Below are 21232 nucleotides of genomic sequence, written 5' to 3' on the forward strand. Positions count from 1 at the left end.
GCTATGTAAAGTAGACGTGCATTCGAAGTGGTTCATTCCAGTTTAAGAACTGGAATATCATCATTTATCCTAATTATGAAGCACTGGCCAATGAAATGCAATGCCAAAGATCACACTAACTTACATATATATATTTAAATTTTTATATAATGTAAACTTTTAAGTAATAAAACATTTGATTGTAATGTAAACTTTGTATGTATTCATTTAACAAAAGAATTCAAAAAATTTGCTTGAAAAAATAGATGGTGCCCGTGCCCTACTGGTATTTTAGAATGTGCTCTAGGAAACAAAAAGGTTGGGAACCCCTGCTCTACACTATGCTATGTCATACAGGAACTCAATTCTTAGGTTACACATATTCCAACTATCAATATTTTCTTTGTCGAGTGCCGGTAAACAACAAAAAGAGTTCATCGAAATATGACATAATAATACGTCTTGATAATACAGCATTATTTGAAAAAATTATAATTTTTATAAAATTTTATAGGAAGTTAAATTTTATTTTATTTTAAAATATATTTTTAAAATTATTTTAAATATTTTTATAAATTATAAATAATAATATGAACACCTTCAAGTAGAAACGACAACTATTTATCTTTTCATTGCGTGAAAGGAGAAAAACATTCAATCCAATACCCTTGGAGGGTAATGGATGGCAATGCTGTAGCCAATGAAGTTCTAACTGAGGCTCAGCTATTGCTGTTACTCTCCTGTCATGATCAGAGCTTTAATTGCTCAATAACACCTTATACCTACACTGTCCTCTACAGATAACGGGGAATAAGAAAAGCATTCTTGCTTCGCCCCTTTAAGCCAGTCCTTATAAGGACTAAGGAGTTGACTGTTCATAAAATTAATCATGCCACAATCCATATTCAGTGTCTGTATCTATTCTGTGCAGTTGCTTTTATTTTATTTTATATATAAGCATATAAGAGACCAGACGGAGAGATAGAATGACTGGTCGAGAGAAAGAGAGTCATTGACTTTATTAAAACCGAGACACTGCAAAAAAAAAAATCCAACAATGCACCGGAAATAAAACGAAGCTACAGTTGGACCTGTGGGAAATAAAATTATACTATTTGCAGTGGCATCACGATCTCACTGGCGCACTTCACTTGTTGTCCACTTTGCTTAATCTTTTCTGTTCTTGTGGGGCTTGTTTTTCGTTTGTTTACAAGCACAAAGCCCAGACATGCCCAGTGAAATAGGACACACAATTCATACGCATTGTTGATAATCACAGCTGATGTTTCATGAATTGTTACTGTATGCCTCCGAGTCGTTGATGGATAAAAATAAACTATATTAGCATATCTATTTAATCCGGGAAAAAATATCAAAAATAATCGGCGTGCGTGTGTGTGTTCGCAGGGGTTGGTAAAAGCTTTCCTTATGAATGACTGATTAATAATATTTTTTAATTATAAAAAATGCATGGATCAAAATTTAAAGAAAACTAAGGAAAAACAAGCATAAATATAATAAAAATATATATAATAAGTTGACAAATATAAAAAATATATTCAAAAATGTTATAATTTATTTTAAAAACTAAGAAAGTTATAAAATTTTTCTTAGTTTTTAGGTACACTATTATTTTTTTCCATTACTTAGTATTTAAATAGAAATTCCACTGTTTAGTATTTAAATAGAATTCTATTAAAAACGGCGGGGCGTAATGGCGGTTGCCAAGTGTTTATATATGTGATCAGTGATTTAAATAGTCGTTATGATTTTCTGAAGAAAAGTTTATATTTATTTTGTAAAATATTTGCTACTGATGCTGGTAGATCGATTTGATCTACGGGATATTTATATATAGAGGTAAGTGTTCTTCATTCTGTGAAACATTTACTACCTTTGCTGGTAGATCGACTTGATCTACGGGATATTTACATTGGGCTCTAGGTCCCACTTCTCAAACTTTATTTTAATAGAGTTGTTGCCTTCTGTTAATCATGACAAAACCTCTCAATGAAGGCATATTTGAAGAAGTTTACAAAGAATTCCTAAGATTAGGAAAACTTTTGAGCGACAACTGGCCAGGAAAAGTAAAGCTCTTAGATACATTCCCCCCTACAGCAGTCACAGAAGATAGGATGGATGATTCTAATGAAGGAAGTATGTTGACTGAACCAGAATCAAGTCACTCCACGAATACAGAGAATGCTGCATCTCAGGATAATACTCCGCAGTTTGTGGAAACCAACACAGAATTTCAAACAGTCAAAAAGAAAAGGAAAATCTCCTCTACTGCAGATACACCCAAAACAGTGGAGATAGAACCAGATAATGTAATTAAAGAAAGGGTACCCCCAGTCGTCCTAAGGGCTAAGGAGCACTGGACGTCCGTTGCATCCACAATGAAATCTTCAGATATCACCTTCATTAAAGCCACAAACACAGAAGAAGGGATTCGCATACAACCTAAAACATCATCAGATTACAGAAAAATGACCAAACTTCTAGACAACAACAACTTGCCATATCACACTTTTGCACTCAACAGTGAAAAAAATTTAAAAGTAGTGTTAAGGGGAGTAACTGAAACATTACAAATAGAAGACCTCACTGCAGACCTCCAACTTAAGGGATTTAGCCCAGTTAAAGTCAGCCGAATGCGGAGAGCTGATAAAACACCCTATCCCCTAATTCTAGTAGAAATAAGCAAAGACCAAAATCATATATACAATCTCCAAACCATCTGTGATCTAGTCATAAAAGTTGAGGCATTGAAACATAAATCAACTACAACCCAGTGCCATAGATGCCAGAAGATTGGGCATGCCCAACGATGCTGCAAGGCCGAATTTCGTTGCGTTAAATGTGGTGGCAAACATGCATCAAATGAATGCCATAAACCTCGTACACTTCCAGCAAAATGTGCAAACTGCGGAGGACCACACCCTGCAAACTATAGGGGCTGTATAGCATTTCCTCAAAACCAAAAATTACAACTCAAAACCAGTAAACCTCTTCAAGAACAAGCGTCTTCCCATCAAACCATAGTCTCCACAACGGATGGAAGATCGTATGCTGAAGTTACAAGATCAACCTTCCAAAAAGACCCAAAACCAAAGCAGTCACAGCAAACCAACAAGCCTATCCTACTGAACATAACAAGTCACTTAGGTGAAATGCTTGCTGAACTCCAACAAACCAACCCAACTCAAGAAGCCAAAGATATCATCTTAAGGCATACACAATCACTCTTTATGGAAATTCTTAATGGATAAATCTAAAAGAAAACCGAAATCATTACAAATTGTTTCATGGAATGCAAATGGTTTATCTATCAAATTACAGGAGCTGCAGGAGTTTGCAGCAGAAACTCAAGCAGACATCATCCTCATAAATGAAACACATCTTCGTCCAAGTGACAAAATCAGAATCAATAGTTATAGCACTTACCGAACAGACAGATGCTTTGCTAGAGGTGGAGGCACTGCCATCTTTGTGAAAAGTAACATAAAACATAATTCAATAGCAGAACCCCAAACAGAACACATGGAAACTACAGGAATAGAAATACATATGGAAAATACAAGCAGCATTACGATATATGCAGCCTACAATCCCCCAAATAAAAAACTCCTTGAATTTGACTTAGAGGTGATACTAAATACAGGCAGAGCAGTGATTATAGCCGGAGATCTTAATGCCAAACACTCAGTCTGGAATAGCAGAAACTCAAATATTAATGGAAGAATACTCAACTCTTACACCACTTCAAGAAATATAACAGTAATAGGACCCACTGAACCCACACATTATGGAGCTACCGGTCGTCCTGATGTACTAGATATAGCTATATTAAAAAACATAGCGCACAGCTATCAGATACAAGCAATCAACGACTTAAGTTCTGATCATAACCCCATCATATTACAACTAGGCACCATACAAGATATAACAGAAAACACCACCGCATTTATAAATTGGAAACAACTTCCCTCAGCCTTCCAGGAAAACCTTGGTCCAATACCGCATATAACATCTGCTGAAGATGTAGAAAAAGCAGTGAAGACTCTTGAAAAACAACTGCTGACAGCTATAACGCAGGTAACAAATATAACCAAATGTACACCATCAAATAAACTTCCACAGGATATAAAACGTCTTATCCAAGAGAAAAACAGATTAAGAAGACAATATCAGAGAACAATGGACCCAGCGGATAAACAAGCAGTCAATAGAGCAACAAACCAAGTTCGATATGCCCTAAAGGACCACCGTAACCAACTCTGGAATAACAAAATTCTCCAATTAAACACAGAGGATCAATCAATATGGAAAATGATGAAATCACTCCGTTCAAAGCGTTTTACATTTCCTCCAATCCAAGGTGAATCTAATGTTGTCTACAACGACGAGGAAAAAGCTGAAGCATTTGCTGACAGTTTAGAAAAACAATGCAGCCCCAATTATATCAATACAGATATAAATTTCATAAGTAAAATTCACACCCAAGTGCGTAAAATAACTCAAAATGCCTCATTCCAATCCAATAACAAATCCGTATCACCAACAGAAGTATATGAGATTTTAAGAAAACTAAATAACAAAAAGGCTCCAGGTCCAGATGGAATAACAAATAAGGTACTCAAGTTACTTCCTCGCAAAGGGGTTATGCATCTAGTAGCCATCATTAATGCCATCTTCCGGCTAAATTATTTCCCACAACGATGGAAAATTGCCGACGTTTTCCTAATTCCCAAACCTGGGAAAAATACACAGTTTCCTGTAAATTACAGACCAATCAGCCTTCTTTCATGCATAGGTTAGATAGCCGAACGTGCTATTCTCACACGGCTTCAAGAGGCAACAGATATGAACCATATAATTCAAGATGAACAATTCGGCTTTAGGAAATATCACTCCACAACGCTACAAATTTACAGAGTTATCGAACATATAACCCAAGGGTATGAATGGCACCAACACACTGGCGCAGTTTTTCTAGACATCACCCAGGCATTTGATAGAGTATGGCATCATGGACTAATTTTTAAACTACACGAAGTTGGTATTCCATTGCCACTAGTGCTACTTATCAAATCATATCTACACAACAGAAAATTTAAAATAAAACTCAACGGTATCAGATCCACGGAGAGGAGAATCACGGCCGGAGTACCTCAAGGCTCTCTACTATCTCCCCTGCTCTTCTCCATATACATGGCAGATCTCCCCAAACTGTCTCCAGCTATCACCGCTCTGTATGCCGACGATACAATCATTATAGCCAGATCCCTCCGTCCACACCTGGCCACAATCAAGCTGCAGAGAGCAGTCAATGAATTGGAGGATTGGTACACCAAGTGGCGTATCGCAATTAATCCAAACAAAAGCTCTGCAGTACTTTTCACCAGACGTAAGGCAGAACCGAATACAAGCATACAAATGTTTGGTAAAATCATCCCTTGGCGCAATTCTACCAAATATCTGGGAATTCATCTTGATAGACGTCTAAACTTCAAGTCACATATGGATAGTGTTACCACTAAGGCAAGTCAGACTATAGCACAGCTATATCCACTTTTGAACAGGAACAGCTTCCTAAGCATAAGCAACAAAATCTTACTTTTCAAATCGGTAATCAGACCGCAACTAACTTATGCCTCTCCAACCTGGGGTCACACGACTAAAAGCAACATCAACAGACTTCAGATAATACAGAATAAATGCCTAAGAATGGCATTTAATGCCCCATGGTTCATCAGAAACACCCAATTACATCAAGAAGCCAATCTTCCAGATATTAAGACCTACATGACAAGCATTGCAGAGAAATTCTTCACAATCACGGATAATCACCCAAATCAGTTAGTTCGACAGGCAGCGGACTACAAGCCCTCAGATCGTTTCAAACATAAAAAACCGAAATCCTCCATCGCAAGAGAAAGCTGATACAGCCTCAATGCTCACAATGAGCGGGTAAATTACCCACAATAATCTCATCACCCACAATCTAAAATCCAGATGAAGGGATAAAGAGTCAAGGACTCAGTCCATCAACCAATTAAGTTCAAGTTCAAGTTCAAGTATTTAAATAGCACGGCTGTCCACCTTGGGAGGGAAACGGATGGCAATGCTGTAGCTAATGAAGTTCTAACTGAGGCTCAGCTATTGCTGTTACCCTCCTGCCTTGATCAGAGCTTTAATAGCTCAATAACACCTTAATCCCTACACTGTCCTCTACAGATAACGGGGAAGATGAAAAGCATTCTTGCTTCGCCCCTTTAAGCCAGTCCTTATAAGGAATTAAGGAAGTATTTAAATAGAATCGACCGTGAGATGCAGTGATTGATTCATTCAATCCAATACCCTTGGAGAGTAATGGATGGCAATGCTGTAGCCAAGGAAGTTCTAACTGAGGCTCGGCTATTGCTGTTACCCTCCTGCCATGATCAGAGCTTAAATAGCTCAAGTACACCTTATCCCTACATTGTCCTCTACAGATAACGGGGAAGATGAAAAGCATTCTTGCTTCGCCCCTTGAAGCCAGTCCTTATAAGGACTATAAGTATTTAAATAGGAAAATGAGATGCGGTGATTGATTCATTCAATCCAATACCCTTGGAGGGTAATGGATGGCAATGCTGTAGCTAATGAAGTTCTAACTGAGGTTCGGCTATTGCTGTTACCCTCCTGCCATGATCAGAGCTTTAATAGCTCAATAACACCTTATCCCTACATTGTCCTCTACAGATAACGGGGAAGATGAAAAGCATTCTTGCTTCGCCCCTTTAAGCCAGTCCTTATAAGGACTATAAGTATTTAAATAGAAATTCCAATGTTTCCTGGGGGGGGGGGCAAGACAAGAAATATCTCAACAAAATGAACAGTGCAGTGAGAGATGCACTTAAAGTGCATAGAAACAAAATATGGGAAGACAAATTAGCCTCCATATCACCTGGTGATCAATCCTTTTGGAAGTTCCTGAGAAACATAAAAAAAAAAAAAATCTCTTCCTCCTCTCAAATCTGACCTGAACATTGTTTACATAGATGCAGAAAAAGCCGAAACTATAGCTAAAAATTTAGAAAAACAGTGTAGCCCTTCATACAATAATCTAAATTTCAATCATATTTACAAAGTCCACCGCCACGTCAGACACGTGTTAAAACGGCCTGATACCTGTACCAGTCAACTCACACCTACTTCCCCAGCTGAAATTTATGACATTATAAAGAATTTAAAGAATAAAAAAGCTCCAGGGCCCGACGGCATCTCCAACAAAGTTATTAAGCTGCTACCCCGAAATGCCATCGTATATCTCACAACAATAATAAATGCTATGTTCAGGTTTAAGTACTTCCCCTTTGTATGGAAGTTGGCAGACGTAGTTCCTATATGCAAACCAGGCAAGTATCCTCAGCAGCCTCAAAAGTTATCATCCCATAAGTCTGATATCTAATTTGGGAAAAATAGCAGAAAAAGCTATCCTTTCCAGAATTCAACTTTCAGTAAAAAAATTAAACATCCTTCCTTCAGAACAGTTTGGTTTTCGCCAATTTCACAGTACCACCCAACAAATTCATAGACTAATAGAATTCATTATCACAAGTTATAATTGGCATCAATACACCGGAGCAGTTTTTCTTGATTTAGAAAAGGCGTTCGACAAATTATGGCACTTTGGACTGCTATACAAGTTGATTTTGGTTGACATTCCATTAGATCTAGTCCAAATCATAAAGTCATTTCTTAGTGACAGACGAATGCAAGTCAAACTAAATGATATACCCAGCGACGCATCTTGGCAGGAGTTCCTCAAGGGTCCCTTCTGGCACCGATACTTTTCGCGATTTACATGGCGGACATTCCGCACAATCCAATGTCATCCATTATTGCCCTATTCGCAGACGATATAGCTATACTAGCCAGATCTATTAAACCGCACCTTGTCACCATGAAACTGCAAGAAAACCTGCAGAGATTAGAGTACTGGTTCTCGGAATGGAGATTACAAGTAAACCCTCAGAAGAGTATCGCCATGCTCTTCACTAAAAACACAATATCTCCCAAAGATGACATCTTCCTATTTAATACTAAGATTCCCTGTAAACCAGAAGCTAAATATTTGGGTGTACTGCTGGACAGAAAACTAACTTTCAGTTCACATATAAAAGCCTCATGTTCGAAAGCATCAAGAGTCATTGCACAGCTTTACCCTCTTATCAATAGGAACAGCAAGCTGGATACCAAAATAAAACTGCTCCTTTATCAATTGATGATTCGACCCATTATTACTTATGCTTTCCCAGCCTGGAACCACACCTCAAGTACAAATATCCTCAAACTACAGAAAGTGCAAAACAAATGTCTCCGCATGATCTTGAACGCACCATGGTATGTCAGAAATGTCCAACTCCACCGGGATACAAATATCCCCTACATCTACTCTTTCCTGCAGTCTTCAGCAGTAAAGTTCTTCTCAGTGTCCTCTTCACATCCAAATGAATTAGTGCAACAAGCAGCCAATTATAATGAAACAGACTTCTCAAAATACAGGAGACCGAAGGCCATCCTACTTCGAAATGAAGATCTCTGAATCGCACCCACTCAGGCAGAGCTCTTAGCTCATAAACTTTTCCTCACACAGCAATCCTTATCAGATAGCAGGGATTAAAAAAAGCATTTTGCTTCACCCTTATAGTCAGCAACGTCTTGCGTCTTGCGCCTTGGGGGGGGGGGGGGGGGGTTTCATAGTCCGTGTCGAGGTGGCGGTGATTAATACTCCTGCAGGGCAATGCTGTAGCCAATGAAGTTCTAACTGAGGCTCGGCTATTGCTGTTACCCTCCTGCCATGATCAGAGCTTTAATAGCTCAATAACACCTTATCCCTACACTGTCCTCTACAGATAACGGGGAATATGAAAATCATTCTTGCTTCGCCCCTTTAAGCCAGTCGTTATAAGGACTCCTTGAGAGGTGATGATTGTAGTTAAATTTAATTTAAGCCTTTCCACTTATTTAATATATATATATATATATATACATATATATATATACCTTCTTCTGGGAAGCTATTGTTACATTCATTCTTTGTTTCTTTGCTATGACAAGATTTTGATTGATTTTACTTTTCAAAGGAGTTGTTGGCTATAAATCATCAAGTCTACACATAACTATATTAAATTAGTTCGATCAATTAACCATGATTTTAAAATAAAAACAAATCTGGGTTAAAAACGTCATATACTTTTTTAAACATGTATGTCGTCATATGCAGTTAAAAGTTCATTTACTTTTGTCCACTGTTACCAGTAATAAGCATAAAATATTTATGGGATTGTATACATTTTTATTATTACGTGAAAACTTAATGAATTTCGAGCATTTTTGTTAGTTTGTTTGAATTTGGAATTATTAGCTATGGATATTTTTACCAAGGATTTTCACTTGAAATTATTCAAATTTTATAATCGTATTATCTTTCGAGGGGAGAGGTTTTTTTTTTTTTTTTTTTTTTGTAATTTTTTCTCCTTATCCCCAAAAATAGCGATATGCAACTTACATCGAATCCTTAGAACCAAGTTTGTTAAGCATACTCAGATAGGTCACATTTTTATCATTTTCTTTGATTTTTTTGGAGTAATCCAGTAAAAAAAAAAAAAAAAAAAAAAGACTTCTTTAGGAACATGTACATATGTACTCTCCTTAATGCTTTCTTCTTCGATAGCCATTGCGCGTCTAATGCCTCCGTCGCTACATACAGTGAAGGGTGTATCGGCAACGCCCACCGAAGTAATTAGTCCATGTTGCTAGATAAACCTTTCGCAGACATAACACACTTTTTAGAAGGTCACCTTGTCAGCATTAGAAACGTGAGAGTTGAAGAGTGATAGGAACACCCGGATATAAAACGGTCGCTCAGTGCAATACTCTCTTTATTAATTCCAACCTTCTTTTTCTTTCCCGTCTTATCGCTATTTCAATTCATAATCAAATCTCAACTTTCTCGAGATACTGAGTTGCATTCACACAAAATGTTCGACTTTTAAGTACGTGTCACGTGATCTTTAATTATGCAAATGTCGTCCTTTTACTACTACTTAACCCCGCCATAAAACGGGTGGGTACTGATGATACTTCCTCAAATCTATCAACATCGCTTTCGAAACGAGTTGAAACGCATCTAAATATTCTATTTCCGTTTTCGTCCGTCCACCTTGCACAAGCAGACGAACTACGGGGTTTATCGATCAAACTCAAACACGACACAATACACCATGCACTGAAGGGGGCTATCGAAACTAATTTTGCCAATCTCATCTTACTAATTTCCATTTAATTTGAAGACGAGGGGACTTTAAACATCAAGTCTCCTTCCGGTTTTTGCAAACGGTTAACTTCATAGCTATACGGAAAGGAAGCGAATAAAATATCTCAAACTTTGTTACTAGAGTTAGGACTAAGGTCAATGTACTGCACGTGGAGTTGCACCTATATATCTTTCTCTATTCTTTCGTTATTTTGCTCTATGAATATTTATACACAATTTGATGGACCTAGACGGTAATGTTAAGGAGGAATCATCCCTAATACAAAAATCAAAGAGAGAGACTTTTTAGGCAAATAAAAAAAATTATAAGTTAATCTTTTTTTCATTTTTTTTTTCAAGGTCGGATATAAGTATTGATACTCTAAGACACTATTTCTTGATGCACCTTCTTTCCCACTTACAGCTCTATGCACTATGCTAATAATAAATGATTTAGATACAATATTCGTTCTATTTTTTAAAATGTATCATTTATAATGAATTTAAAACTATTTAAATTATTCTCATCCCATCTCATTTTCTGCCGAATGTGTTAGCTTGAATGCCCCCCCCCCCTCCCGGCCAGGTGACTTGACATTTCATAACTTTAATCAATGATATGATATGGAAGTTAATCCTATCATCACGGTCCTACACAACTATCAATACGTGTGTTCTATGGCCAGTTGGTATCTTTTAAGAGTTAAAATCTTGAGTTCCTGAGAGAGATCATTCTGCCACTTTATTAGATTGGCTATTGCACCTGCGGCTGAAAAAAAACTGTTACCCTGGATTCGAACCCACGTGCTTCCAACTAAATGTTGCTGTTATTTAATATATAGCAAATTAATGTCGTGTGTAGGCAAATGACTGCATATTATCTTTTAATTACTATTATATACTATGTTATATTAGATATTTTACAATTATATGATAAACTGGAGTAAATTATATTGTTACCAGATCCATCGGGGCGTATATTTTGCTAATTATTTTAATCGGTATCAGATCTATGGGGAACATAACTTGCTAAATCATCATTACGAGCTCTCTGTTATTTATTATAAACCAAAATATTGAATCATAACTTAAACTATTAAAAAATGTTTTTGCACTTTTTTCATTACTTATAATAAAGGTATGCGATATATTTGTGTAATTTTAGAAAATATTTTTAATAAAGTATAGTTGCATTATTATTTCTAAGTAAAATCATATAAATAAAGTAATTTAAAAAAAGAAAAAAAAATTTTTAAAAATCTAAAAATATTTGTTAATTTGAGTCCTCCCACAGTATTTTACCTCTGAAGATTCCAGTTAAGTTCTGACATTGACAATGACAAAATTTCCTTCTTTATATCAGATTTAATACTAAACAAATAAAATCCAAGTTTCTTCGTCTTGATATTCGTTAATCTTCTGTTTCCCTTTAAAATTAATGAAATTAATGCTTGGGTCCATTCCACGCATTAACTTCATTAATTACGACTTAAATAACTTGAGGCAGTTCGCAGCTACTTAATTAAGAACCCATCTCAGAATGCCTTAGGATTCAACACATAAATAACAAGAGTATTTGGTATGAAAACTACTATAGGAACACAAGACAGCGTCTCTAAAATATACCGAGAGGATGATTAATGTCCCACAGTTTGTTTTAGTATTCTCACTAGATGTGAATCCCAGTGCACATTTATGGGATGGACAACCCAAATTCCTGGAACTATTCCTCCTACTCCTCTAATGCCGTAGTTTTTCCATTATTTGTGTAATTTTTTTCCAAGTTTTTATTCAGTTTTGTCTTAAGTTCTTGGCCAAACTGGTTTTGTCTAAAGTTCTTGTATTACGTGTTTCCTTTGTATTGATTTCTTTTCCCTTTTCCCATCTGAAAATGATGGTTTTTAATTTACATGCATTTATATGAAAGAAAAATTTATGTGGAAGTTGAGCAGACACTAACTTTATAATTATGCATTCATTGTCCATCAGCTGGAAAAAAAGTGAAGAATTTCACTTGTTTCTAGTATCTACAAATTAAATTTCGTGTAATGTTTGCATAAAGAAAGTGTAAAATTAAATAATGTAAACACTCAGGTCTAATTAAGTCGAATATGTTCTCACATATGCCCTTACTAGTCATAATATAACAAATGAAAATTTCTTGTATTTAATTGTTCAAAAAATTGGCACGTTGCCAAATAAGTTCGTTTGATGCTAAGATACAATAAGAGTCATTTAGTTTGCCAGCTACAGGGGCGTTGCAGCATGTAACAGCTGTAAATTACAGCAAGTTGATCCTGTCAAAACACCTTCTTAAATATCTTGCTCCTTCTACGTCAAAATTTATCTAAACATGACGGTCAATAACAACTGTGTAATGCTTAATCAATCCTTAGTGTCAAATCAATCCAAGCAATACACCAACAACAGAAGACAATGCAGTTTTAAAATATAAAGCTGCTATTATTTTTATTACGACACAGCGACAGAAGAGAAGTACAAGAATCTCTGTTGTAGCTGGTCACATGACAGATATTACGTCAGAGGCTTCTATAATTAGAAAGTTTTGATTAAGGTATGCCCAGGGTTGTGTAACTACTTGTTACTGGACTACATACTCTTAAAAAATGCTAACGACTTATTTCTTTCGGGGATGGGTTAGTAGGACAGCGTTGCCGATGTGTCATGTCTCAAGGCATTTACGAGAGAGAGAGATGAGATAAGAATCCTGGGTCAAAGTCTTTGGCAGCGGGATATTAATTTACGTGGAAACACTACCTTAACAGCAGTTAATCATTCTAACACTAGGTGGCTCTGAAATTAATAGATTCAAGAAACTTTTCCAAAATATTATTAATTAACAAAACATTAACAAACATTTGGCAACGTGCCAAATGTTTGTTAATGTTTTGGCATGTTGCCAAATAGTAATAATATCATGTTTATGAAGATCGTATTGTTGTATGTTAACTTATATTTGAAAAACGATCTGTAATTAATACATATACAATTCACAATATGTCTTTAGGGGTGAAGCATTATTTAAATATATGTATGCATGTCCGTTGGATCGTATGGTGCAGCTTACTGAACCAGATCGTTGGGATGTGTGGACGTCTTTAGGAAAGAATGATTCGAAACAATAACGCTACATTGTTATATTTAATTTAACTTAGATAAGAAATGGTGTCTGGTCTCTTTCTTTATTTTTCTGTAATACTTTATTTTTATTTTAAAATAATAGTAAAATTTTATTAATTATATATAAATATATAATGTTTCATGGTTTAAAATTAATTAAATATGCTAATTTTTTAAAATAATTCATTAAATCGACAACTTTTCCTTCATCAATTTGCGAAAATGAAACACAATGATCTTCTTATCTAATGTATTTATCTAAGGAATCTGTCGTGGTGACATCTAGCGGATGTAAAAAGCTTTACTCAAGGTGTATCCTAAGTTTTGAGTATACTTTATTGCAAAAATGTTCAACTGATAAGTACTTCAATTCAAACAACAAATAAAGAGACATTTCAAGGACATCTTCTAATCTTAATAATACCGGACGGATTTATCAGTAAAGGAAAAATCTATTGCATCACAAAAGCAAATAGCTTACCCACTTGTCATATATTTCTCTCTGTGTGGAACGATTGGAGAATGCATTAAGCCTACTTTACACAGTAGATAGCGCCATCCCTTAAAACTGTCTGACTTTTTTTTTAATCAATATCAGTGTCTGCGGTGACATCAAAAGGGATATGGTAGTTACGATCGCGCTCTTCTCTGCTTCTATACTGTAATACATTGCCGTCATCGTATATAGTTGTCTGAAAGGGTATACCATTCTCTTTGGACGTTTCTACTTAAAAAATGATATCATAAATGGACTGAAGGTTCAGAAAATTAAAAAGAAATAATAGTAATTAATATTCGATTTGAGTTTGTGAAACTAATTGCAATTTTCAGAGAGAAAACTTTTTTTCTTTTTTTTTTCGGGCGTAGAGCGCCCGAAATTAATCGAAAAAAAAATTAGGATAAGGAGTGTTCTATGATCATGACGTAAATGAATAAATGCCTGTTTTCACTGAATATTTTTAAGGCATTCTGAAGCATATCCGTAACCACAGACTACTAGTTGTTGGAGAATTTGGGGTGGAGTGAAAGTGGCAGCAATGGACCTCTTCATTGTGACGTCACCGTGGCGCATTCAAAGAATGATATCTTGGATGAAAGAATTTAGGTTAAAAAAACGGTTACATTTCCTCACCGAATCTTGCGTCCTCTCCCCAAACACACATTCAAAAAAAAAATAATAATAATAAAATAAAAACTGATCTGAAGTAATGCATTGAAAATAAAATATAATGACTCTTTAAGTTATTTTAAGTATTATTTTAGAATGCAAAGTTAGCAAGTTGGATTGCTGAAATGAAAATCAACAGCTGTGCTTCAAGCAGATACCCACAACTGTGAAACAAAAACTTTCCATTATTAATATTAGAAAATTCTGAAGTAACGAGAGATATGACAGAAGTGGTTTACTTTGCCTCTTTAGACGTTCTTTAATGCGAAGCACATCTCCATACTGCAATTCCGTAGAGATGATGCTCTTTGACTGATGGGCATCATCTCTACGTGATGGGAAAAAAAAAAAAAAAAAAAAAAAAAAAAAAAAAATTTTATCCTCCATCTAGGATCAGGAACATTAATTATAGCTTGTTAACTGAAGGTAAGTTAGTCAGGACTGATAGAGAAATAACAGTTTTTTTTTGTTTGTTTGTTGTTGTTGTTCTGCAAACCATGCTTGTGGAGTTGCCTCCATGTCCATCTAACCCAACCTAACCAGCGAAGCTGATGAGTGCGGAAAACCACATTGGACAAATTTATCTCGCCAATAACATAAAAAAAAATTGATTATTAGCGAATGTATGCTTTTCTATTTAGTAGAGCGCAAATGCAGTTGTAAAGTTATCATGCCTTTCATATTCGTTCTCTCTCTCTCTCTCTCTCTCTCTCTCTTACGATGCTATTAGGCACAATTTTACGTGACTTTGCTGCACATTAAGAGCTAGTTTTAGGGAATTGTGAGCCACAAAACAAATAGTAATAAATACTGTTATTGGTGATTAGGACAACAATGCAATACATAGTTCATTGTTTATTAATGAAATTAATGTAATCATTACGATCAGTTTTTGACAATTAATATTAGACTGTCACAAAATGCAGTAAAGAAAGATAATTTTATCTTACGACTTGAAATTCCAACAACGCGTTAGTCTGTAAGATAATGATTTTTACACATATACTTCTTGATTTGCATTCATTTAATCTAATATCACCTAAAAAATGTACATCTCAGTAGAAAGAACCTATTAAGGAAATATTACAATTTCTTAGTATTCAGTAATTATTATTATCATTAAAAGATTTTTGATAGTACGTTTCAGAACACAGTCTCTCAATTATTAGGAAAAATTCAACCAGAATATGAATACTTATTAACAGGGATGTCTAAATCTTAAATTTTATACATGTTAAATCATTTTTGGTTAACTTTAGATATTTTCAGCATAAAAATGAAGTGGTTTTTTTTTAACAGAGATATGTTTTGATTCGTTATTTTGTGCATTCCATACGATCACTCCTTCCTTTGTAGTTTGTTATCTACCTACAATAACTGCACAACAAAGAGATAAGTCGCCAGTGAAAATTGTCTGAGTTCTGTTTCATTTTTTCACAACTCACTAAATCGATCTGTTGGAGCTACACTGTGGAACTTATTTTTAGTTACACAATTTTTCTATTCTAGCACTAAATGGAACGCAGCTACTTCACATGCCTGCGTTCCGCTAAGATAACCCTTTGTCAAGTACTGCAAGAAGAGCATGCTGTTAATTAACTGGCAAACTCTTGCATAGCAGAAGGGTCGGTATTCCGTTGTGAATAAAGCAGTGTTCATATTTATTCAGGATAAACACTGCTGGCTTCATTCTTCTGTTTATTTCACTAAAAAGTGTTGACCTGATTGACAAAGGAGCGAAAAAAATACAAATTAGAATGACGATATGATACTCAGTACATTATTTGAAACCAGTAGAGCGGATTGCCTACAAGGAACATATGAAATATATATATATATATTATATATAATACAATATATATATATATATATATAATATATATATATATATATTATATATAATACAATATATATATATATATATATAATATATATATATATATATTATATATAATACAATATATATATATATATATATATATATATATATATACATACTGTATATCGACTTCTTCGACACCATATTTATTCCTAAATAAACTCAATATTTCTTCATTTGGACTAGATTGTGTGTAATGTCTAAATTTGCTTCATACGTATGGTTATCTTTATGCGTTGACTAACAATGAAAAAAAAAGTTTAGTGATTTGAAACTAGCTTCTTATCTCGACTTTTGCTATTACAAGGATGGATGGAATGGAAACTATTACAGGTCACTGGTTTTCAACGACGAATCACGTGATGACGCACACTTGCACGCACTACCATCATTATCTTAGGTCATTCATAGTGTATTTCTGCACGGTATGAAGGGGAAAAATACAATTTGTAAATATTGCATAAGACTTGCATTTTTCGTAATATCTGCAAAGTAATGTTGGCAATTGGTAGCTACTTTTATCCTTTTCTTGGCATGGTTTGCTCTGCTCTAGGGAAATAAGTTGTCCCTCTGCTCCGGTTATCTTAAAAAATCAGCTTTTTTGTTTACTTTATGGGAAGAGGGAGAGAGAAGAAGAAGGAAAAATAGGTCCCGTAAGGGATTTTGAGACCTATAGAGGCTGTCTTTTCCAGATATCTAGTTTGCAAATTATCAGATGATGCAACAACAAGAAAAAGTTAGGTTAGCGCTAAATTTTAAACCTTATTCTTATGAATCATAAAGAAAATCAAACGCTGATAAAGAAATTATTCTCAACAAAACAGAGCTACGATTATAATATCAACATTGTTTAATAACTTACAAATTTAATTTAGACTATATAGAAAGCGATCTTTATATATAGAAAGTAACCATTATTTTTTACAATACTACCATGTTCTACTTTCTTTGATTTATTGTTGCTTGTTAAACAATGGGAAGCAGATAACCGAACAATATAAAGCAATTCATTATTAAAGGCATATGATAAACCTTCCATTGTTGTAGCTATGAAACAAAGGAGTAAATAATTATTATATTATGTCATTCAATAGTATTGTTTAGTTGCAGTCAGAGATGCATTTAATCTATCTCACAAATATCACAACTTAACTCTACACGTATGCGTCACAAAAATAAATAAATAAATAAATAAATGAAGTCAAATGCCATTATTTGTACTTCAGTCTTCTCGATCTTTCGATGTTTAAAATCACATATTCATGATTTTAAAAAACCTTAAAGATTTAAATGCAAAAACATCTTTTTAACGTCTTTACAAATTTATGATATAACGTTCAAAAGGTGTACCTTTTCGAAAATGGGGTTATTGGCCCTGCGCAGTTGATGTTTAAATCACGGCATCTATTTGATACACGTACCAAAACTAGGAAATCCCACAGTTAGGCAGCTAGAAATATCGATTAGTACAAATAGTCCACGGTCTTGTGGTAGCCCACACGCTACAACTGAGAATGGTTTATTGGTTACCTAGCAACAAAACCTACAGATGGCAAAGTATTGTTAGCACCGCTGGCTTTCAGATTTTTTCTCTTTTTTTTTTTTTTTTGGAATGTCGATATATTGACAGGTTATAAGTGAACAGAAATAGCTACACGCTTACATTACTATTCAATTCTTAAATATATTTCAAATTTAATGAAATCTTTAATGATAACTTACCTCTTAGCATTAATTGATACAAACGAAAACAGTACACTTAAATCCTGGGCTTACATCCAAACTATGATCTATCATTCGTTCTATTAAATACTTGAGCGATAGAGTTAGCCTCATTCGTTCTGTGTTTCAACCGCTACACACTTATAAGCTTCTGCTCCCTTAGGGGTTGAGAGCGCACGGCCTTGTGGCCTACTGTACCCAAGTTCAACATTACCCAGCGTTCCCGTTCAATACTAGGTCATATCAGGGCCGTTCGTTTGGAAGCCGGCGACAGGCGCGCGACTTCACAGAAGCCTTGTTGTCTGAGCAATAGAAAGTCTCGTGATAAAACCGACATAGAAATGATTGTTGAAGAGCTTGACATAGTTTAGAAATGTTAAGTGACCAAGCAAAGGGTCTTAAGGGAATATGTATAATGCAATCTGTTTCCAGACAGAGCACTGGTTTCTTTAAGATGCAATATCCTCCCTCCATCTCTCTATTATTTTTTTCATCGTTTCTTATTCTCTGAAGGAGTAAGCGTAGCCATTGCAAATTTAGTAAAGGTTAATACAGCAAACAAATAGCACATAGGTGGCGCTAGTGTTCCTATTAAACTTTGTGATCTTTGGATTAGATGCCAAAGACATATATTTAGATATTCTACACTCCCTACGGGTATATGAAACAGTATAAATAGGGTTCTATTTTTGGCAATTTCCTATTAGGTAAAAGAATAGGTGTGTAGATAGATGGTTTGATGCACGTGATATATATATATATATATATATATATATATGAAACAGTATAAATAGGGTTCTATTTTTGGCAATTTCCTATTAGGTAAAAGAATAGGTGTGTAGATAGATGGTTTGATGCACGTGATATATATATATATATATATATATATATATATATATATTAATGTTCTTTGCCAACTGTACTTTACTGCCCAAAGTTATGGTGCGACACAGATTTTATTCCCTGTGGATTAATAGGTGTGTAATTCCGTCATGATACATTAAACTCGGCTATATCTAGGAAGAGAATATCTATTTTTCCTTAACTATTCCTTGTAACGTTCATAGGCTATTTAGGAACATTTAATATGTGTAACGGATGGATGGTTGATTTCAAGATTATTACAAGAAGACTACGACTTATGATGTCCGTTTCAGAAATTATAAAAGAAAAGAACTGCGTTATTTTTTTTTCTTTTACAACTTAGCAAAACTACATAATAATAATAATTTTACGTTACGTAATTCATTACGCCACGTAAATGAAATCAAATTGAAAATATGTAATACAATAAACGCTAAAGAATATATTAAAATAATTACCACACGGGAAGATATTTAATTTTGTTCTTAAAAGAACTGGGCGATGGACTGAGTCCTTGACTCTTTATCCCGTCATCTGAATGAAGACAATCTGTGTGGATGGGGTGTTACTGAGCTAAAAAGCTCTAGTCATGGCTGGGTAACGGCAATAGCCGAGCCTCAGTTAAAACTTCATTGGCTACAGCATTGCCATTTGTTACCCTGGAAGTCCTGATTAGTAAGTAAAGGGTAAAATCTCAAAAAATCGGACGATCTCTAGGCCACTTCTTAGTGGGCGACAGACCGTCCATATCTCAGCGTTGGTTCCACTCAGTGACGGGCTCCCCGACCACTGAGCAGAACCGCTCAAATTCCGAGGAAAATAATTCACCGGCAAGAACCCCTCTGCGGGCCGTGCCGGAGAACACCTTCCCCGGAGACTCAAAGTGCTCCCTTAAGGCAAAAACCCCAAGGGAGCAAACTCAAAAACTCATTACCCAGGATAACAGCAACAGCCGAACCTCAGTTTACTTCCTCGGTTCAGCATTGCTAATTGTTACCCTGGAAGTCCTAAAAAGGACTTTTTTGAAATTAGAATTCAGAAAATTTTTCATATTTAATTTTGCTGATATCATACATTAATATATTGATATCATATACAAAAGAATTAAAGGTGTATATAATATATATTTAAAATTTTAGAAATTTTTTATCTTTTCATAATATTTATTTCAGAGTTTATAAAAAATATCAATTGTACTTAAGTATAAAGAGCTAATAAGCTTCATTTCGGCAATGAAAACATTACTTAAATTAAGGGTTCTTTTCGCTATACACTTTGGTATTAGGTCTAGCTACTCACTAATGAAGCCTCAAAAAAGGCTGAAACCGGTCTGGGTAGTGACCTCCCTCCATAATGTAATAACAGCATACATTTCCTAGGAAATGTGTTTTTACATTATGGAAAATACCTAAGAATAGCGATCTGAACTTCTCCCACCTTTGCAACGAGTCGTCCGGTATTGTACTACGTACTAGGGTCACTTGCATTGGCTAACGCTAGTGTCGCCGATACTTTATAGTTTTACTATATTCGGCAAGAAACTCTCTGATTCCAATCTTTGAGTTTCTTATTCGGTTTTAAAACTATGTGGGATTTAATATCCCCTTAATTTAAGTAATCAATTGTACTATTATTTTTTAAATAAGTAATTTAAAATTTAATTCTAAAGTGTTTAAAAGTCACATATATATTCAAACATATATTCAAAAGCTACAAATAATAATAATAATAATAATTGCCTACCTGATTGGCCAACTCAACCACTCGCCAACCAAGTTGAAAGTACGAATCACGATGCGCGCATGAATATTTGCGATTGTCTTTAGATGGGAGATGAATTTCTTCGTCCAGTGTGAGACTACTTATTGGAGATCTGAAGTGGCCTGAAAAAGTTCAATGTTTGGTCTTTAGAGCAGGTTTTCCGGATAGTAAAAAATAAATAAAAATAATATAAAATAATGTTTAAAAATCTTGCTTAAAAATCGTTTAAAAATGTTGCTCTAACAGTACTTTTCAACTAACTCATATCGGAGGTAAAAATAAAATAAAATAAACTCTCTTAACTCCATTCTCTGTAATATCTTTGGATATTGTTAAAGAAACATGAAGTACTAAGCGTTAATTAATCTGAAAAAACCCTATGCTAGAGACCAGGAAGGTTTTTCAAACCACT

At 34.8% G+C, this 21232-nt stretch overlaps 1 protein-coding gene across 3 annotated transcripts in view; it reads right to left on the reverse strand.

The window, feature by feature from the left end:
- Window positions 1-21232, reverse strand: part of LOC150107657 (uncharacterized) — a 62956-nt gene that overhangs the window by 21599 nt on the left and 20125 nt on the right. The window contains exon 2 of one of the 3 annotated variants that reach the window (XM_090391989.1): window positions 20803-20942. The exons of 1 other annotated variant lie outside the window; for it this stretch is intronic. The gene's annotated coding sequence lies outside the window, so the exon portion shown is untranslated. Of the gene's footprint in view, window positions 1-18195; window positions 18343-20802; window positions 20943-21232 lie in introns of those variants that run through there. One more of the 3 variants, XM_090391990.1, reaches the window with a different exon arrangement.

The sequence above is a fragment of the Typopeltis vanoorti genome, chromosome 4 (genome assembly GCF_054136105.1).
Source record: "Typopeltis vanoorti isolate ZY-2024b chromosome 4, IOZ_Tvanoo_1.0, whole genome shotgun sequence".
NCBI lineage: Eukaryota > Metazoa > Arthropoda > Arachnida > Uropygi > Thelyphonidae > Typopeltis > Typopeltis vanoorti.